At 35.6% G+C, this 19,764-nt stretch overlaps 1 protein-coding gene across 1 annotated transcript in view; it reads right to left on the reverse strand.

Annotated features, from left to right (window-relative positions):
* Window positions 1-19,764, reverse strand: part of LOC5576427 (wiskott-Aldrich syndrome protein family member 2) — an 82,820-nt gene that overhangs the window by 48,698 nt on the left and 14,358 nt on the right. Inside the window, exon 2 of the mRNA XM_001662580.2 lies at window positions 15,089-16,106. The gene's annotated coding sequence lies outside the window, so the exon portion shown is untranslated. The remainder of the gene's footprint in view (window positions 1-15,088; window positions 16,107-19,764) is intronic.

Below are 19,764 nucleotides of genomic sequence, written 5' to 3' on the forward strand. Positions count from 1 at the left end.
TTATAGAATATTGTACCAGAATTCACTGCAAGCAGAAAAAGCATGAAGATGACTTTAGAGACCATTTAAAAAATACTTCAGGAATCATCCTTTAAAATTAGAACCTTTAAAGAGATTTGCATTAAAATAGTGACCAATCGCTAAGGAAATTTCATTCGGAATTAATGGGAAAATCCTTAGAAACGCAGGAGTGCTTCTGAAATAATTCCATGCAGTTTCAAGGGTATCTAATATCTAAGGGAAAAATCTCTGAAAAAGTTCCGTGAGTAGCAGCAACGATTTACTGAGATAAAATACTGAATAATACTGATAATATGAACGGTTTGGACGGATATATGATATGCTTGTCATAATACTACTGTCACCTTCCTAATTTGTGTTTTACAAACCTTACCAAGCTATCGGTTAATTTTACTATATTCCACAGATTCTTAAGAAGGTTGCATGTCGTAAGACTTAATGTTGTACCGAGACAAATTGCAGAAGATATTTTTAAACCCGCACAGAATCCGTTCAGAAGCATATTCATAAAAAAAATGCCAAAACAGTGTAAAATTTCTACAATGAATGTATAAAAACTATGAAAACCATATGCTTGCTGTATATGTTTCGTTATTAAACAATATTTGTAAGGGTTTGAAGCTGAATGGAATGCAGATCTAGTAGAAGGGATGCAGATAATTTCTAGCGAAATTGTAGAGTGGATCTGTATAAACTATTTCTTTGAAAAAGGAAAATTCTAAGCGATACCTTGGAGGAATCTTTTCAAGAAACTCTTTAGCCATCCTTGGAGATATTCTTGAAGAAATTTCTGAGGTTTTTCGAGGTATCATTGGAAGTTTCTTTGAATAATCCTCTAGGGGATTGTTGAAGAAATCCCTGTTGAAGTTACATGGAGCTTTACGAAGGAATATCTGGAAAATCTATCCAGAGAATGGATACTAAAGGAACTCACGAAGTAACCAGTGATGAAATTTCAATGGTTTCAATGGGATTATTTGAGAAATCTTTCGGAAAAAACTTGAATTTTTTTAGGAAATGTTCTACACGAGATTCTAGATGTATTTGTGATGGAATCTTTGGAAGAATCATAGAGGAAGCAATGAGTATCTGATGCAATCGCATGTAAAATAACAAAAATATGTATCAAGAACGATATGCTAAAGCAGTTTCAAGAAGTTTATTACTTATACTGCTGATAACCTACCGAAATCCACGATTTGATTCATGATGACGGTCGGCTAAATGCGATTGAAAAACATGGAGATGAAATGTTTGTCATAATACTACTACAACCTTTCAAATTTTCGTTCAACGACAGCTATCTCGGTTAAGTAGGAAGAAACGATAAGGATTTAAACATTATTTTATTAAAATCACTCTACCTCGACATTTATCAAAATGAGATGAACAAGCCTAGGGCTAAAAATCTCAAAAATACTTTGATTGAACTGTTACTAATTATGTATGTCGAAGCAAAATCTCTTTGTATGGAAAATCTGCACACGCCCCTGACGATCTTAATGGTTGTTACAACTATTGCACAAATCAAAGCCAGGGGAACTACTACTCTCGCTATGTGTACGCCCAGTGAAAATGGGAAATCCATAAACAAACTTCCACTTGAGACCGATTGCATGGCACCGAAAATCATCAGGGCATTCACTCTGGATTTCCGAGCCGTAGCTAGTAGTAGCCATATAGTGCGAGAAACAACAGTCTCGTCGTTAGCGAGTTGAAAGAAAACCGCTTCGGAAACATTTCTCACCGCGAGTGAGTGCGCGATTTATGCATTCTATTTATGCACAGAAGCGTTTTGCTCAGACAAATCATACCCGACACAGTGAATAGTTACCGAGTAAAAGTACCTTCCTTCAATATGTATCCGCAGTTACCTCCCTTCAGCAACAATCGTCATCGGACCAAACCAACTGGCGACGATGAGCAATAATGAACATTTTGCAAGCATACATTTTCAAAACGACGCATGTAACAATTGAGGAGAAACGAGATAAATGTTACATACACCTTGCTTAAAACGTCGGTTCGACACTTCGTTTTGCAATTGCGTCACATCAGATATACCGGTATGTGTTTTGAAGCTGCACACACGTCGATTTGTGGATTTCCATAAAAACTTGATAAAGCAAGCTAATTCATCAGTTGCTTTGTTCATTTACAACATATATTGGTTTTCGAACGTTTATTGTCCAACTAGAATAACAAGTACAGCGGACGGTGCTGTGAGTAACAAAAATAGATGGAGAACATACATTTGTGACAAACATTACCTAAAACCCAATACCGATGTTGTCTCTCATCAGCTGTGTCGAATCCGCCTCTCTCAATTTCGAACATGTTCTTCTCTCTCTTCTTGGCATTAACGTCCTCACTATGACAGAGCCTGCTTCTTGGCTTAGTGTTCTTATGAGCACTTCCACAGTTATTAACTGAGAGCTTTCTTTGCCAAAGTTGCTATTTTCGCATTCATATATCGTGTGGCAGGTACGATGATACTCTATGCCCAGGGAAGTCAAAAAAGTTTCCATTACGAAAAGATCCTGGACCGACCGGTAATCGAACCAAACACCTGCAGCATGGCTTTGCTTTGTAGCCGCGGACTCTAACCACTCGGCTAAGGAAGGCCCCAATATTTCGAACATGCCTGTCTGTCTAGTGATTTAGAAACAGTATGACGTATTTGCTGATCGAATATTATGTTTTGATTCTGCACATAGGTCTTTTTACTATGATCGTATGTGTATGTGCTAGCATAAGAAATGTTGACGCATGGTGTATGTAGCCAAAAAATAAAATAAAATACTAAGCAAAGTGCACATAGGACATAATTGCGATCTGTTCATTCTTGCAACAAACTTCGTTTTGAAAATGTATGCTTGATTTGGATGCGGCAACAAGCTGGAAGCTATTAGCGTGGCGTGTCGGTATATGAATTAAATATTCCATCATCACGGTTTGAAGCAGGAATTTCAATTCAAATAGCTGCGATCTGTTCACGGAGGATGATGCATCCGTTCGCCGGCCTCGGCGTCATCTCGTAGAAGTCGTTGTCATCGAAGCGTATAGTAAGCTAGTTGCAAACCCTTAGATGGGCAAATGGGGAGATCATTTTTCATAGTCTGCGACTGCTGTTACTCATCGCCGGGAAGGTCATCCGGCGCGCTTGTGCTCGTTAAGGTCAAAAGTTACTTTACACTAATTTACTTTCTCTGGAATCATCATCACCAAGGTTTCAATTCTGCGCACGAGAGAAGTGATACTTTGTGGCGAGTTGGAATGTCGAGGATGGCAAAAGCATTCGAACGGTTTCTCTCGATGGCGTGCTTGAGATTTATGCAGCTGATTGGAAGGTTTCGAGGGAGCGAAAAAAAAGTAGAGTTATACAATTCAAGAGCTAGCGAAATTTTCTCCAGTGCTTCTTGAAAGCGAATAGCGGACCGAATTATCAGTAGTGCTCTTATCTAGAAGGAAAATGAATTGGCAGGAACTTTGAAGTGCTCAATATGTATTGAAAATACAACAACTCATAACGAATAGTTTACGCAACATAAATTGGAAGAAGTTGCATAATTCGTATAGCATTAACTTATAGTGGCAAAACATTGAGAGCTAAACACAATGTCTCTTGAAGCCTGCAGAAAACATCTTATCGTATCATATGTCTAACAGACTTTTTTTTTGTTCACTCCTAATAACGCAAATTTGTGATTTTCTAAATCAATTCACCTTTTATATTTAAACTATTTTAATTTATTTATTCTTATTTATTATTTTTTATTATATCGGCAATTCATTAATCCTTATTTGAAGAATTCATTATCTCTCGATTACATTTTTCAAATGGACGATGGTAACTTCCACACGGTTTGGAGAAAGCAATTTCTAAATCTATTTTAAAATATACAGTCAACTCTAGAAGTCATCGTATTAGGGAGGTATCAGAACACAAAACCAGTTGAACTGCGATCTTAGGGATCATCGAGTTAGCCGTGAAAACCAACTTTTACTGAGGTTCTCTAACACTATGTCCAGATACGACATATCGAGTAATGGAGCTTTAACTGTATCTTCATTTTAACATTTTTTTTTCTTCACATGTATCCTCAGAACTTTCCTTGCAAGCAGCACGCGTCCAAAAATTCCGATTTCCTATCGTTTTCTTACAAAACCTTAATGCTAAAATGATACAACATTTTGTTTAATTGCTTGCGATGTTTTTCTACTAGTGACTTACTTTATCGATCCTACGTGTTTTGCAGACGAAATTCTACACGTTCACTCTGAACCAACTAGGTATTTCATTTTTATAACGTTTTATATTCGGAACTGCAAAACGACGTAGGTAAGATTTTCAACTTTTGCAACCAAACCACTACTTTCTCCGTTCTGTTATATGGAGAGACAAAGTCACTTAATCACGAATCATAACGAAACAACACTTGAGTTAGTCTCATCGATTTAATAATAGTTCATCAAGATATTTCTTCACTAATCCTTAAATCAATTTTTACAGTTGTTACTATATAAGATGTTACAAAGATTTTTTGAAGATGTTCTAAACGCACTTCTAAACGACTTAGGACTCTCTTGAAAATATCTAAACAAATCCTTGAAGAAATTCCTGATGGAATCTCTTAGGTAATTTCTACGGTTATCCTTGGACATATCAAGGTTATATTCGTGAAATATTCGAATTATATTGAGTTAAATGCAAATAATGTTGCTTAAATATTCAAATAGGCCATTTTTATAAGTTATTCGCGTTTCTCTATTAATAATAATACTTTTTGAGAGTAAAGACCATATTTCTTTCCACTAATTTATTTTCCTTGATGGAGAATCGCAAATAACTAATAAAAATGGCCTATTTTAATAATTAAATAATATTTTTTGCATTAAACTCGATATAATTTGAAAATGGCTACTTCTAGAGACATTATTCATATAATCATCATGGCTTAGAACCATTTCAAGATGCTTACTATATCATCAGAATATATTTATTTTGACAAAATATCAAAATTTTGAAAATCGACCAAAAGTTGTTCTTAGAAAAAAAATCTCCAACATGAAACTTTGTCTGAAACATCTGTTTGCTATCAAGATTCTATGGTGAAAATTTAAAAAATATTAAAAATGGAGTTTTCTAATTTAATTATAAGTAATTTAAAATTTGAGTTTTATTTTTGATTTTTTTACGACCATAAATATAATATTTTTTTCAGTGTATATTTTTTTCTTATAGTCTAAACGGTTCACAACAACTTTTTCATAGAACATTTTTCTCTAAAATCAACCGTTTTGGAGTTAGAATTTTTCAGATAAGTTGCAAGCAAAAACTTTTGAAAATAGTTACACTTGAGTCAACATGATAATTTTTTCTATGGAAAACACTTATTCTACCATACCAAAAACATGTGCAAAATTTAATCCAAATCGAAGACTATCGAGCACGATTTTTATTTTTTTCGACTCATTCTGGATGGAATTCGTCTATAGTCAGAACTGAAAGTTTTCTGAAATATCTCTTAGACCAGTAGGCGAATTCCGGCGCACATTTTCTTCAAAGACGAAATTTTCTTCCATAACTCACCAGCAAGAAAATTTTCTTTTCTTTGAAGAAAGTACGCGCCAGAATTCGCCTACAGGTCTTTAATTTTTAAATTTATCATATCGCTTTTTTGACAAATAATCACTTATATTTTGCGAATCTCTGGTAGAAAATAGTTGACAATGTTAAAATAATCTTCTGGTAACTATTTCAAATCAAAAAATCGAAACTACGCAGGGGCCGTGTATGTGCCACGTAAAATGTATAGCAAAGACAGAGATTTTGGAACGATGTAAAAAAACAAATCTGTGTATCTAAATTTACATTACAGTTAACGGTAAATTTAGTATAACAAACCAATTCTATTCAAAGAATGCTTTTAAAAGTATGTGTTGGATATGGCTCATGGCTGATTTGCAAAGAAATTCTTGATCTGGTGAAACTTTCGTTGGATTCATGGATCGATAAAAAAAACGATATTTCGTCAAAAAATATTTAATTGCATGTTTGCTAAAAAAACGACATGAATCCAAACAAGTATCGAAGATTTTTCATAGATTCCCGTTATAATTCCTGTAAAGATTCTATAAGATCTTCGATGAATTGTCATTATATTTCAGACAAAAATTCACAAAGCATCTGATGAGGAGTTGTGAAAAAAATTGGGAAAAATCTGCCAAAAATCTCTTTACGAAACCAACAATTGTTATTACAGGATTTGGCTTAAAAATATTAGAAATCGCAAACTATCTCTCTAGCAACTATTGTCATGTTGCAATGTGCGATGTCAGGCAGTCGTGGAACATCTTCTAGTTTCGCCCATAGTGGTTTTTCCTGGTCCCGTATTTTTCCTGGTCATTTGAAATTCCAGGGTTTTTCCCGTGTTTTCGGATTTCCCGGATGGATGGACACCCTGCCGGTTCGTTCACCACCTTGAAATGCAAAAAGTTATGACAATTATGAGTGCTAAAAACTGCTGCTAAGAACTGAGCTATTCGGGGAAACGGGGTATTCGGATAACTGGCGTTCGGGGAAGAGTAGGACAACTCACATAAACACTGCCAGTCCTGCAATGTTATCGATAGAATCATTTTCAAAAAAAAAATACTTGTTCTGCAGATATATAAATAGCATTTGAATCAAGCCTTGAACTTCGTTGAGAAAGTTGGAAAGGTCACGTTAGAAAATCGTTAAGAATGTAAACAAATGGATGGAAGTGCCATCCAAATCGGTTTTTGAATCTTTCTTAGTCTTCTTGTTTTGTGAACTCAAAAAATGCCATTTTGAATGTTCTAGTATTTTGTTTTATTAATTTTATTTGAATTTATTTGCATAAATTTCGCCCATTATTCTGGATTTCTTAAAAAAAATGAATCTTTTAAATCATATGATCGATTCCAAAATTTATGTAGTATTGCATTGCTTCTAATTATTAGTATTATCTGTAAATATGTTTGTCGAGGGCCATAACAATAGAAATTTTCTAGAAATTCTACTCAACTTTCCTCATGATACGTTCTGTAGACTATTTTATGATTATCTTCAGAAATTACAAAAGAATTTTCAATGTTTATTCCAGAAAGTTTTCGAGAGAGCCCTCCGTCCTCCAATAATTTCTGTTCAGGGTTAAAAAAATAATCAAGAATTCATCATGAGCAGTGATTCCCAACCATGTCAGATTTGCGACCCCCATAGAGATACTACAAATATCCCGCGGCCTCATCTTATCCAAATAATCTGTTTCAATTTTCCGTGCAAGTTCATCTCTTTTACCCGCTATTTTTTCATTAAAAGTTCCAAGTCTTCACAAAATATTCATAAATATCTTAAATTTCGTTATATTGAAATTATCCTGACAAAAAAAATATCCTGACAACAAGGTAAAGCTTGACAACCCATTTCAGGATGATAAAATTCAAAATGTTTGACGACTATCTATACATTTAAATGTGTTAGAATTTTACAGTTGTGCATATTGAAAGGGGATTTGATTAGTCAAAATAATGAAAAGAATTCAAAATATAAAGACATGTGTCCTGTGTCTCAATGCCTTCCTAACTGCTGGAATCCAATGAATATATTTCATTCACGACTCGTACATGTCGTTAAATCTATAAAAAATAATAAGATAGTTTAATTTGAAATGATTTCTATTTGAAAGAAGTTATTTAGGAACAATCTCCTGTTTACTTTTTTTTTATTTACGAGAAAGGACGATAATTACACCATATGAGTATCTATACAAAACTCCTTGAACATTTCGCCAACAAAGAATAAAAATCCCCTTCTTCGAGAGGCCGCTCCCAATCCATTCTGTTTTTGACTTTTCCGACATTACACAATTTACCCACCCGTCGTTTTCTACCCGCCCCCATTCTGGTAATGATGCTGCAACAAAGACACCCCACTCCCTTTGGGCAAAGGGCAGTCAGTCCTGTGAGTTCTGAGAAATCGATATTTTCTTCCTGTGTCGCTTAGCCACCGTCGACGTCTACTGCTTCTGATTCAACCGGCATCGTTTCCATTCCATCCTAAAACAAACGGGTGAAAGTAGGAAAATCAACCCTAGAAAATATATGAGCAGAGTTGGTCTACGAAACGAAGTAATAACCTGAGGAAAGGTTGTCTCGTTGAACAGCAGACGATACCGCACGTGCAGTATGTATAGTAGTCTAGGACGGTTCAAAATTAACAAAAAAAATGAAAATCCTTTCCATCCTTACGATAAAAATAGTGTTCTAAACCTATTAATTTCACTAGAGTTTGACAGATACGCGTGTTTCGACCTCAACTGTAAAGCCGTCTTCAAAGTCATCTTTTAATGATATTATCCACAAAGCATGCAGAGATTTTGTTTGGCCATTGTTTGAGTATAGGCGGGGCAAAACTTAAAAAATTGCATCAGTCTAATGTATGGGTTGAGTAGCGAAAAAGTTGCTCACCAGATTGTATGGTTTGCCTCATCAGCTCGTTCTATTGGTTCGATATCATCGCCGTCGTGGAACGCGATGTTCCTCATTTACCCCATAAAACCAAGTCAAGCACATGGAAAGAGCTGACATTGTCTGCTAAGTATGGCCCATTCATGAGGGTGGGGTGAAATGATTGTGTCGCGTATTATTCATTGAGAGAAGGGGTGGAATGGATAATTGTCTTACAACTCTCCCCATCTCTCCAAGAGGTACAACTGGCAATTCGAGTCGACCCCACCATATGTATGACTGACTATACCGGTCTACCGTATTGGATACAATCCCAGGGCTGGTAGCGGCGAAGTGTTTTAGATACCTTTTGCATAAAGAGAAGGGTCAACCACGAACCAAAATATAAAAACCGGAATTATGAAACCAAAAAAAAAAATAACAGGAATCAGGACAAAAGAGTTTGATTCCTCATTTGAATATTGATATAATAATTTCCTAAGATTTTGTGGGAGTTCCTCATTAAATTACGACAAACATTGCTGCCTGTAATACTGTATGTAGTTTTTCACGATCCAGGTATTTACAGGCCTGCTAGCTACTGACCGTCATGGAAGTAGGTACTTTAGAAACCTAATGTCAGAAAATAGATACATTCCAACCTCTTTTTACTACCGTTCTTTTTACGATGGTTCTTTTTACGACCACTTTTTTACGACCGAAATTAAGATTAACGACCGTTTTTATAAATGATCAATAACTTAGAAAGTAATGGAAAAAGAGGTTCATGATGTTCAGCAAAATTGTTCAGTAGATTAAGGGCTGCATGTTAGCCCATGTGGTCATGATGCGACATTCTGATACCAGGTGGCGCTAGCGACCATGAAACTATTGTTTTGCAGTTTTCAGACTATCCTCACCACTTGAAAGATGGCGTCTTCGGCAAAGTTGTTCAGTAGCTCATTATAAAAGCCATGAGATTCGAATTTTAGCCACCAGGCGGCAATAGTAAGCATAAAACTTTTGTTTTCATGCCCGCTAGCGCCGCCTGATAGCAAAATAACTAATTTCATGGCTAAAACAATGATAATCCTTGAGCTACTGAACAACTTTGCGAAAGACGCCATATTTCTAAGTGGTCGTGATCCTGAAATATCCGCAAAACAAGAGTTTCATGCTCACTGGCGTCACCTGGTGGCAAAATTTCGAATTTCATGGTTGATAGTCCTTGTGCTACTGAACAACTTTGTCGATCTTGAGATAACCGCAAAACAATAGTTTTATGTCCGCTAGCTCCGCCTAGTGGCAAAATCTCGAATTTCATGACTCAAACAATGATAATCCTTAAGCTATTGAACAACTTTGCCGATGACGCCATCTCTCTAAGTGGTCAGGATCCAGTGATACCCGCAAAACAAAAATTCCATGCTCACTGCCGCTTGGTGGCAAAATCTTGAATTTCTTAGCTTGAATAATGATATCCCTAGAGCTACTGAACAACTTCGCCGAATACTTCATCTTTCTAAGTGGTCAGGAAGGTCCTGAGATATAAGCAAAATACAAGTTTAATGCACACTAGCACTGCCTGGTGCTGGAATTTCACTGAAGTAGTGTTGAAAAACTTCATGAAAAACTTGATTACATTTGAAGAATATTCCTATATTGCTAAGCATTAAATTTTTCTATTCCGCTCAGGTTTTATGTTTTTGATCTTTTCTTAATTCTGCTTAAACAGTGTTTCCAGTCACATGAACATTGATGCTTTGGCCGACTGTATGGTATGTAACACTTCCTTCAACTCTGATGAACATTCGGTTTTTTTTAAATTTATTGATATCTGCATATAACACCCCCAACTCTTCGAGCATTGCCATTTTGGAAAGTTTTCACAACAAAAAAGGAAGATTCGAAAAGAAACCAGATAGGAATATGACAAACATTACTCGCAACATAACGACTAGTATTATTGCACGTATTACGTATATTTTCCAATTTATAACAGGAGTTTCATCAGAAACTGATTCACGTATTTGCACAAAGTTTCCTTCACTAGTGTTTTATAACTTACTTTCTGAAAAATTTCTTTAAACATTTAATTCAATATATTTTTAAAAATTGAATCTAGAATTTTTCTAAGGATAACCTCATTAATCTTTACAGAAATTAATTGATAAATTCTTGGAGAACCTCGAGAGGTATTCATGGAAAAAATATTAAAGTAATCTCTGATTAAATTTCCATGGAAATCACAGTTGAAGTCTTATGGACTTTCTGTGAAATCTTATAACCTTTCTATGAAATCTTCGTGGATATTCTAAATCAATAGCTGATAATTATTGAATTTTCCAAGCAATGAATAATCAACCCAATCCATCAGATTTTATGAAAGTATTCTTTGAAAAATGTAAGACGGAATTCTTGAAGATACTTGGGAAGAAGCTGTAGAAGCTGTTAGAGGAATTTTATAGGGTTTCCTGCAAAAATGCTTGAACGAATTTTATCGAAACAACTGGAACAAACTTTCGAGTATTTTCTTGGAAGAACCTTCGAACGACCTGCTAACCTAGTAACAACTGGTAACTCTAGTAACAAATCCGTGGAAAATTAGTGAAAAAATCTCTGGTATAAATCCTGTGATACGACTTTGAAACAATTTTGGCAATGAAGATAGTAGCATGGGATTAACAGGAGCACATTTTGGGGAAATTTTTCTAAGCATTCCTTGAAAAATCACTGGAGGAATTATTAGACGAATTCCTGGGAGAATTGGTATGGAATTCAAAGAATAATTTCTGGAAGGTTGTCCGCATGAATCTCTGAAAGTATTTTGGAAGAAATCTCTTAAGAAATTACTAAACAAATTCTTGAAGCTTTCCTCGAGAAGATATTCCCGAAAAACCTGTGGAATGATCCAGAAAAGTCCTCTTAAAAGCTAACTAGAGACCACTTTGGTAAAAGACCTGACAGACTTTTTTGATATGTTCACGCATTAAAAACATACTTTTTAGAGACGCATTGAAAAAAGAGAGCATGTTTCTGAAAGGAGATTTGCTACCAGCCCTGTATTTGCCTAAACTTTTCTTCATATTCTTCAGATTTTTTTCAGGAGTTCAGTAAGTGATTTTTAATGGATTCCTTCAACAATCATTAGATACGTTCGAGAATTCAAGTAGGATTTTTTTAGAATGAGTACAGAACATGTTTTTTTTTCTAGAGATGCTAACATATTTTTTCCACTAATTCCTCAGTTTTCCAGTAGTTTAAAAAGAGATTCTTACATCTATCTTCCTCCAAAGTACCCGTTTAGGTACATTTTCAAGAACTCAACCTGTAATTTCTCCATAATTTTTTTACTAAATTGTTGTTCACGATTTCTGAAACATTTTAACCATGAATTTATTCAATGATAATTTAGGAATTACTCCAAAGACCTTCAGGAATTCCTCTAGAATTCTTAATAAATTTAAAGTTCTCAAAGAACTTTCACTGGCATTCTCCCGGGGATGTCTCTAGTAAAATCTCTGAGAAATTGTCCAGAAGTCATTTGAGAATTTTTTGAAAAAAAAAACTAAGCGATGGATATTTCAAACGAAAATCATTAGGTATATTCTGATGAAACTAGTTTAAGTTCAACAGTCATCCTTGATGACCTCCTATCAAAACTCCCGGACTCTTGAAAAAGTATTTCCTAGGATTTCCTAGATGAATTGGTGTTCAGACAGGCTGGACCAAGTGCTTTTTGATGGTTTCAACCAACTGTAACACAGGCGTTCCAAATGTCAAAATATTCGCATTATTTGTTGTATAGACCTTACATATTCGATGATACATCTGTATCAAAACCGCATCGGAAGAAAAATAATTGATGGAGTCTTTGATATATCTTTAGAACGCCAAAATACCATTAGAAAAAAAAATCAATCTGTGCATAGTATCCTCCAGGATTTTCTGCAGGAATTCCTGGAAAAACTTCGGACGGAACGGAATAATTTCTGTAGTATTGAGTGGTGTGAAACCTTCTATGCATTTCTGAAGAATCCATGGAGATTTTACTCGAGAATGGAGATTACAATCGAGAAATTTTTGAATTGCACCAGTAATCTTCCGATGAAATGGTTAAAAAAACATTAAAAATTTGTGAAGAAATGACTAATTTGTTGAGAAGTCACTGGAACAGTTCTTAATAGAATTTCAATTTCAATTTCAAAATCCCAGAATTTCTTAGAATAACTCTTGTAGGAATCTTACGTTGATCTCTCAGATAATAACTAGAGAAAAGAATAAGTGGGAAGAGATCAGAAGGAAATCCTGGGATATTCCCTGGGCAAATTTTCAGGGTAATACCTATGGATATCAATGGTTTACTCTTGAAAATCTCTAGAAGAACTTCTAGTGGAAATGGTGAGGGAATAACTGGAGTTCAAAAGTATTTAGAAGCCATCTTTGGATACATCAATAGAACGGTTGAATCTTTTTCCCAAGGAAAATAAGAAAAAAATCCTGAAGAATATGTGAAATAACCTGCAGGTTTTAATGTTGCACCAAGATTAATTGTAAGCAAAACAAGAAAAGAAGTGACTTAAGAGACCCTTTTGATTAAAACAGAAACTTTAGGGACGTTCCATTTAAAATAGATACTTTTTAGAGTCTAGCATAAACATAGTGACCGTTTCTAGAAAGAAACCCGCGACCAGCCCCGCAATCCATTTCCCCGAGGGAATTTGAGCACCATGACCACCACCACCCGATTCCACCCAAAGCGAAATGGAATTTTAAATTAAGCTAATGCGCTTGTTGACTACCGCCTGTTGTGTGCTGCTGCAGATCAAATATCAGCATGAAGAAGGATTATGCATACCGCCAAGCCCATAGATAGGAGGGAGATAATGTTTGCTAATCTTATCAGCAATTGCAACAGGGTGGCAGCTCGGACTGCCTTTTGCCTAACTTGTTCTCTATTTGCCTCGACGTTTTCGCAACAATGTCTAAAGATGGTGCCTAATAATGATGTACTCCACCTTCATTACGTTCCCTTTTTTTCGTGTGAATTGCACTGAGTACTCGCTTCTACACACAGTGACTGTTACGTATGGGATGGACCACTGCGACCCTAGAAAAACGCAATTCAACAACGGGCGGAAATGAGTGAAATTGTAGCTTGTAGCGTGTAATAGAGGTCAGTGCGGAGATGGGTAACAAAAAGCGGTCTTCGTGCAGTGGTCGTTCAGTGAAATCCGAGTTTGTGATGGGCACCTACCTAGGAAAGTCAGGGTATGTTCGGTTGGTGGCAACGGAATGGATACTTTGGGTACCCGAAATGACCACGACGAAAATGTACCCTAATGGTTATGGGCGGGAATCAGGTACTGTCAGTACCATATAGACTTTAGAGGTTTGGATTATGATTTTCTTTTGTTACTGATTTGAACATTCACCAATCAAAAGAGAAGAAGCTACAATGAACAAAACTCTTGAAAATTACTTTTTTTAGATAAGTTTCCTTTTCACTCTGAGAAACCAGCATATCAGTTTCCCTAGGCATAACTTTTTTTAATTGTTTATACGAAAAGACTTCCGGTTTATTGTAGTCTTTATTACTCTATTGATTATAGAACCTTCGAATCACTAATGAAAGAAATTCATCGACAACAACGTAATTTCCGGGAATATAATTATAAATTCAGAATTTCTTTTAAGATTTTTATTCAGGAGTTCTTCATGAATTCAACAGGTACTTTATCTAAAAATTTCTACGGAATTTTTTTCAAGAAATCTTTCAACTACTACTACTCAACTACTTTCAGACATTCCTTTAAAAATTTACAAAATAAATACCTGCATTAAGGATTTTCCAGGCACTTGTTTAGGAAATTATGAAGGACATTTAAAAGATACTATTTGCGGAAATCTCGAAAAGTGTCCAAAAATTATTTACAAAGGAAATTTTTAAGCAATCTCCGATGAAACTTCTGGAAGAATACCTAATGAAAAACAATCTACAATTTTTTACAGAATTGATTTTGCAAATTTCAATTATAGTTCCTTCAACAATGACAATTGATATGACAGAATTTGTTTCATTATAAAATATTGAATTTTTTACGTTTCTACATAAATTTCAAAATCAGGTTCATAAAAATGTAAGACCGACTAGTTTTAAAAATTAAAATGTCTTCAGAAAGCACACTATTCTTCAAATGTAGATAACAAAATTGCCGTAAGCTGAAGTCAGCACGGGTTTGATGACATTATACTTCACCACATTGACAGCTTAATTAAATTTCAATCTTAATGCCCCTCTGTCACCATTACATCAGAACAGAACTACAAGAATAAACGAACTTCCGGCCGATGACTGTGTCCCAAAATACAGCAAGTCAAATCGTCGCTAGCCCGGCCCGGCGATACACGCCTAGCAAAACAACGACACCCGCAAGGATGTCGCTCGCTTCCAGAATTCTAAATTAGTCTTCACCTACCCTGTCGCTCCCGCGCCTTGTTTCTCTTCCACCCCCCAGAGATCCACACCGAATACACCTATATCTTAGGGGCACTACCTACTTATTATTATTGTCGTTGGAGTTTTATTACTCACTTGAATGTTATTCTCGCTCTCGGCCGCGTCGCTGATTGACTTTTGGATGCGATGACGGAGAATCACACGACGCAGACTGATGTCGTCCACCTTGAAGAAGAATGATATCAGCCAGCAAAGGCCCCTCCTGTGCGTAATTTCCTTGCCACCTTTTTCTTCAGTTCTCCTGAGGTTTATATGTTCACTAAATCCAGTAACTTCACTGCTTCTTAGTAGAAAAAAGACTTCACCAATTTAGGTTGTTTTTTCTCCCGTTCTTCCACACCACTTTGCCAGATTGCAATAGTGATTGCACTTATTTTATTACCTTAGCCCCTCCTTGATTCGAGCTCGTTTGCACAACGGGGCACCCTTTTTTTTGCTTCGCAATTTAGCTCACAAATTTATACTGATTGCACTAAACTGCAGCAGCCCCATTCGTGTATACTATGCACAGACACTCTTTCTCTACACTACCAGTGAGACACTACACTCTGGGGCACTTACGCCTTCTTTACTCAATACTCAAGGATTTAGGTGCTCCTTTCGCCCACGAACTCCTTGTGTTTGAACCTTACTCCGCAAAACCGAATACTACACCAGATATCCCCGGTGCCAAAACCTAACTGCTGCGAATTTTCACTCTGGCAAACTTTTCTCCCCGACGATAATCACCTTCGATTTTCTTTTTGCACAATTTCCACCTCCGTGTCACACAAAATAGGTAGGACAAAAAAAATGCTTACAACATCACTCGCATTCACTATTATAGGCTACTCTCCTGCTGGTGCTCTGGGCTGGTCGACTCGACTGGCTCTGCCTAACTGGAGTGGTCTTGGTCTTCTTGGCCCCGATGATGATGATCACACATAAGTAAGGGGAACTGTCACTTTTGCTGTTGGTCTTTGTGCCGTGTGGTTCCAGCGGTAGGACCGTGTGTGTTCCGATTCCGCTTGCGACCAAACCAACACCAACCCGCAAGGGAGGGTACAGGTTTCCACCGGATGGTACGGTATGGAGATGATTGGGTTTAATAGTCCTAAAATGGAAAGAGAGAATTACAATTTGAGATGTTGAAAAACTAGTTGGGAATCTCTGGATAACATTTATGAGGCCTTCTATTAGGGTAGAGTAACATCAACATCCCCTCCATATCTCAAGTTACGGTAAAAGTAGAAGTGGCCATCAATAGCGACGTTCATATTTTTTAAGAGATTGGTTTGCCTTCCAACTATGGAGCTGGATCTGGTGTACTGGTTAGAATACAGCGTGAGAATTGTGAAACTCAAATCAAATACCATCCCCGAGATAATACCTCGCCGTACCATGTAGCAAAAATTACATTTATTCAATAGTTGAAAAATATAAAACCTATGGTGATATATGGTTATAGGGAGCCGGATCCTATTCTTGGCACTTTTGATCCACTTCGACAATGGGGTTTTTTGAAAGCTACAAAGCTCATATTTGGCCACAACATGCGTCGTACTAAAGCGCTTCTTATTGCAAAGTTTCAAACAAATCGGCCGACAAAAACCCCCCATGCCAAAGTGAATTATGGAAGTGCCCAAGTAGCTCTGCACCCTATATATTATATTTGATCTCACCGGAAAGAGTACATTTTTCAACTCTGTAAATAGTACTAAAGAGTACAACAAATGATTGGAAACGCACTTTTTTACTAATGTTTTGTGTTAATTTCCTTGTTTCGACCTTTTTAATCCATTCTTTAATCAAAAGTCTTTGATTGCATTAAGAGGCAGTTCGCGAGAACCGCAACCCCCTTTCCAAGGGAAGTTGTATTGATGTTCTCCGATTAGGCTAAAATTCTCAGGGATGGTTCTTCTATATAAAAGAAGGTGTTTTGCAAAATATTAGAATTTTATATTAGGTAAAAAGGTCAAAATGGAAAGGAAAGTAGGTCAAAATGACCCTCAATGATTTCATGTCACTAAACATGCAAAATCACAAAAACTGATATAACTTTAGTAAAAGTGCACGTATTATGTTGAAATTTGGCACGATAACTCTACGCTATATAAACTTTAAGATAAGCATGGTATTTCAATTTTGAAAATACTTCCAATCGAGAAAAACAATTTTTTCATAAAAATTTTAATGATTTTCATATCGATTTTATTTTTGCCAACCGAACTAGGTGAAAAAACTAAATATGACGTTTTGTAGGGCAACTCATTGGCTTTCATTTGAGGTGTAATCCAAATATGCCGTTTCACAAATTTTCGAAAAAATTTTTTTTTTGGGTGGTTGAACTTGAGCCATTTTGCGAGTACCGCAACCCCCTTACCTAGAGAGGTTGTATTGATGTTCTCCGATCAAGCTGAAATTTACAGGAGTTGTTTTCCTATCCAAAAGAAGATATTTTGCAAAATTTCAGATTTTTATATTAGGGGGAAGTGGTACGAAATAACCACTAATTTTATTTATTTATTTTTAATACAAAATCAATTAAACTGCTCATAACTATTGCAAAAATGCACGGATTTGTATGAAATTTAGCATGTTTAGTTTACATTATATAAACTTCAAAATAAACATGGTATTTAGATAAAAAAAGGTTTCAAATATCGAAAAAATATCTTTATTTTGTATTTTTTTTTTCAAATCGACTTATTTCTTGTCAACAGAACTAGGTCAAAAAACTAAATATGAAGTTTTGTAGGGCAACTCAAGGGCTTTCATTTGAGGTGTACCGTTGGGAATCAAAATGCGGACAATATAAGCAGCGTATCGAGGCTTCTTGTCTGTAGTTGTAATACCGGTTTTATTATACCGTCTTGCCGCTGCCATATCTGAAAGAAATGACACATCCTTGCGAAAGTGATGATGTGGATAACAATTAATCATTGCACCAATGTTTTCTTTTGCAGCCTCGGCGGTTTAGTAATAAGCGTTGTTTCTTCTCACGCTTGTTTGGGAATGAACTACCGCATATTTATGTTTGGGTAATGGATTAGAAGGGCCACATGTGTGTGTACCTTATATGATAATATGTCTGCTAGAGATCATTTTGTAAATAATTAAGTTTAGCTTAGTTTAGACTGACTGCACATATGGCTGCTACAGTACAGTACAGTGTCTCATTGTTTATATCTTGAATGGAATTTTGACTTTTAATGGCCTTGATGTTTGCAAATTTCACAAAAGAGTGAAAGGGGGAGGAAGATTGTTAAAAAATGCATTTTTTTCTCGATAATTGATTTTTTTCACGAAAATTGTGTATTTCTACAAAAAAAAAACATATTTTTGAGTAAAATTCGTTTATACGTTACAGTAGTTCTTGTGATTTTGTGTATTTTCCAACACAAAAATATTGGTGGTCATTTTGACTCACATTTCCCTTAAGAAAAGTATAGTTCTGCCAAATGGGTTTATTTTTGAACAGTAATAAATACATCTTGAAAAACTATAGATTATGATGAGAAAGTTGACAAGCTTTAAATGGTGCTCATTGTAACTTGGTTACCTGATTGAGTTCAAACACTACAACGAAAAATGTAGCAAATCATAAATCCGGACACTTTTGAATCAAAATGCGAACAACTATGTTTTAACATGAAATTGTAAAATTGAACCATGCAAAGCTTTTCAAAATCAACTAAATATATCACGCCTTTAATTACTAGTAAACTATAACTTTCTATATTATTATGTTACAACAACTATTTAAAAATCATATTTTTCATTCAATATAGTTGTATGAACGTTGTGGGTGTATTCGTCTACACTTTCACTAATATAAGTTCACCACGGAGAATAGAAGTTCGTCTGAAGTAACTTTTTCGTTGTTGTTTTCAATTAATTGTAAATGGTAACTGAACTATAAATGCGTGTAAAATGATCAATCATGTTTATAACAAGGAAAGAATTAAAATAAACATGTTAACCTTGAATTAAGCATCTTATTGATAAATATTATCAGAGTGTCCGGATATTGATACCGTCTGAACTTTGATTCACCACGGTACACCGCAAATGAAAGCTCTAGAGCAGGGTTGGGAAAAATCTTGAAATTCACTCTACAGTAGCCAAGCAGAGCAAATCACAGTCAGCGAAGCCTATGAATCTCACACCCATCGCTGCTGTAGGTTAAAAGCCTCAACTCAGGTGAGTTTCTCGAAATTCAAGCCTACTACTATTACCATTCCCAGGACTGCTCTTGAGTTGTCCTACAAAACTTCATATTTAGTTTGTTGACCTAGTTCGGTTAACAAAAAATAAGTCGATTCAAAATAAAAAAACATTTTTTTTTTTATTTGAAACATTTCTTTTAAATCCAAATGCCATGTTTATTTTGAAGTTCATATAACGTAAACTAAACATGCCAAATTCCATAGAAATCCGTGCGTTTCTACAATAGCTATAAGCAGTTTAATTGATTTTGTATTAAAAAAAAATCATTGGTGGTTATTTTGTACCACTTCCCCCTAATATAAAAATCTGAAATTTTGCAAAATATCTTCTTTTGTATAGGAAAACAACTTCTGTAAATTTCAGCTCGATCGGAGAACATCAATACAACCTCTCTAAGTAAGGGGGTTGCGGTACTCGCAAAAGGGCTCAAGTTCAAACACTAACCCGAAAGAAAATTTTTTTTCGAAAATTTGTGAAACGGCATATTTGGATTACACCTCAAATTTCAACATAATACGTGCACTTTTACTAAAGTTATATCA

The sequence above is a fragment of the Aedes aegypti genome, chromosome 2 (genome assembly GCF_002204515.2).
Source record: "Aedes aegypti strain LVP_AGWG chromosome 2, AaegL5.0 Primary Assembly, whole genome shotgun sequence".
In the NCBI taxonomy this organism is placed as follows: Eukaryota; Metazoa; Arthropoda; class Insecta; order Diptera; family Culicidae; genus Aedes; species Aedes aegypti.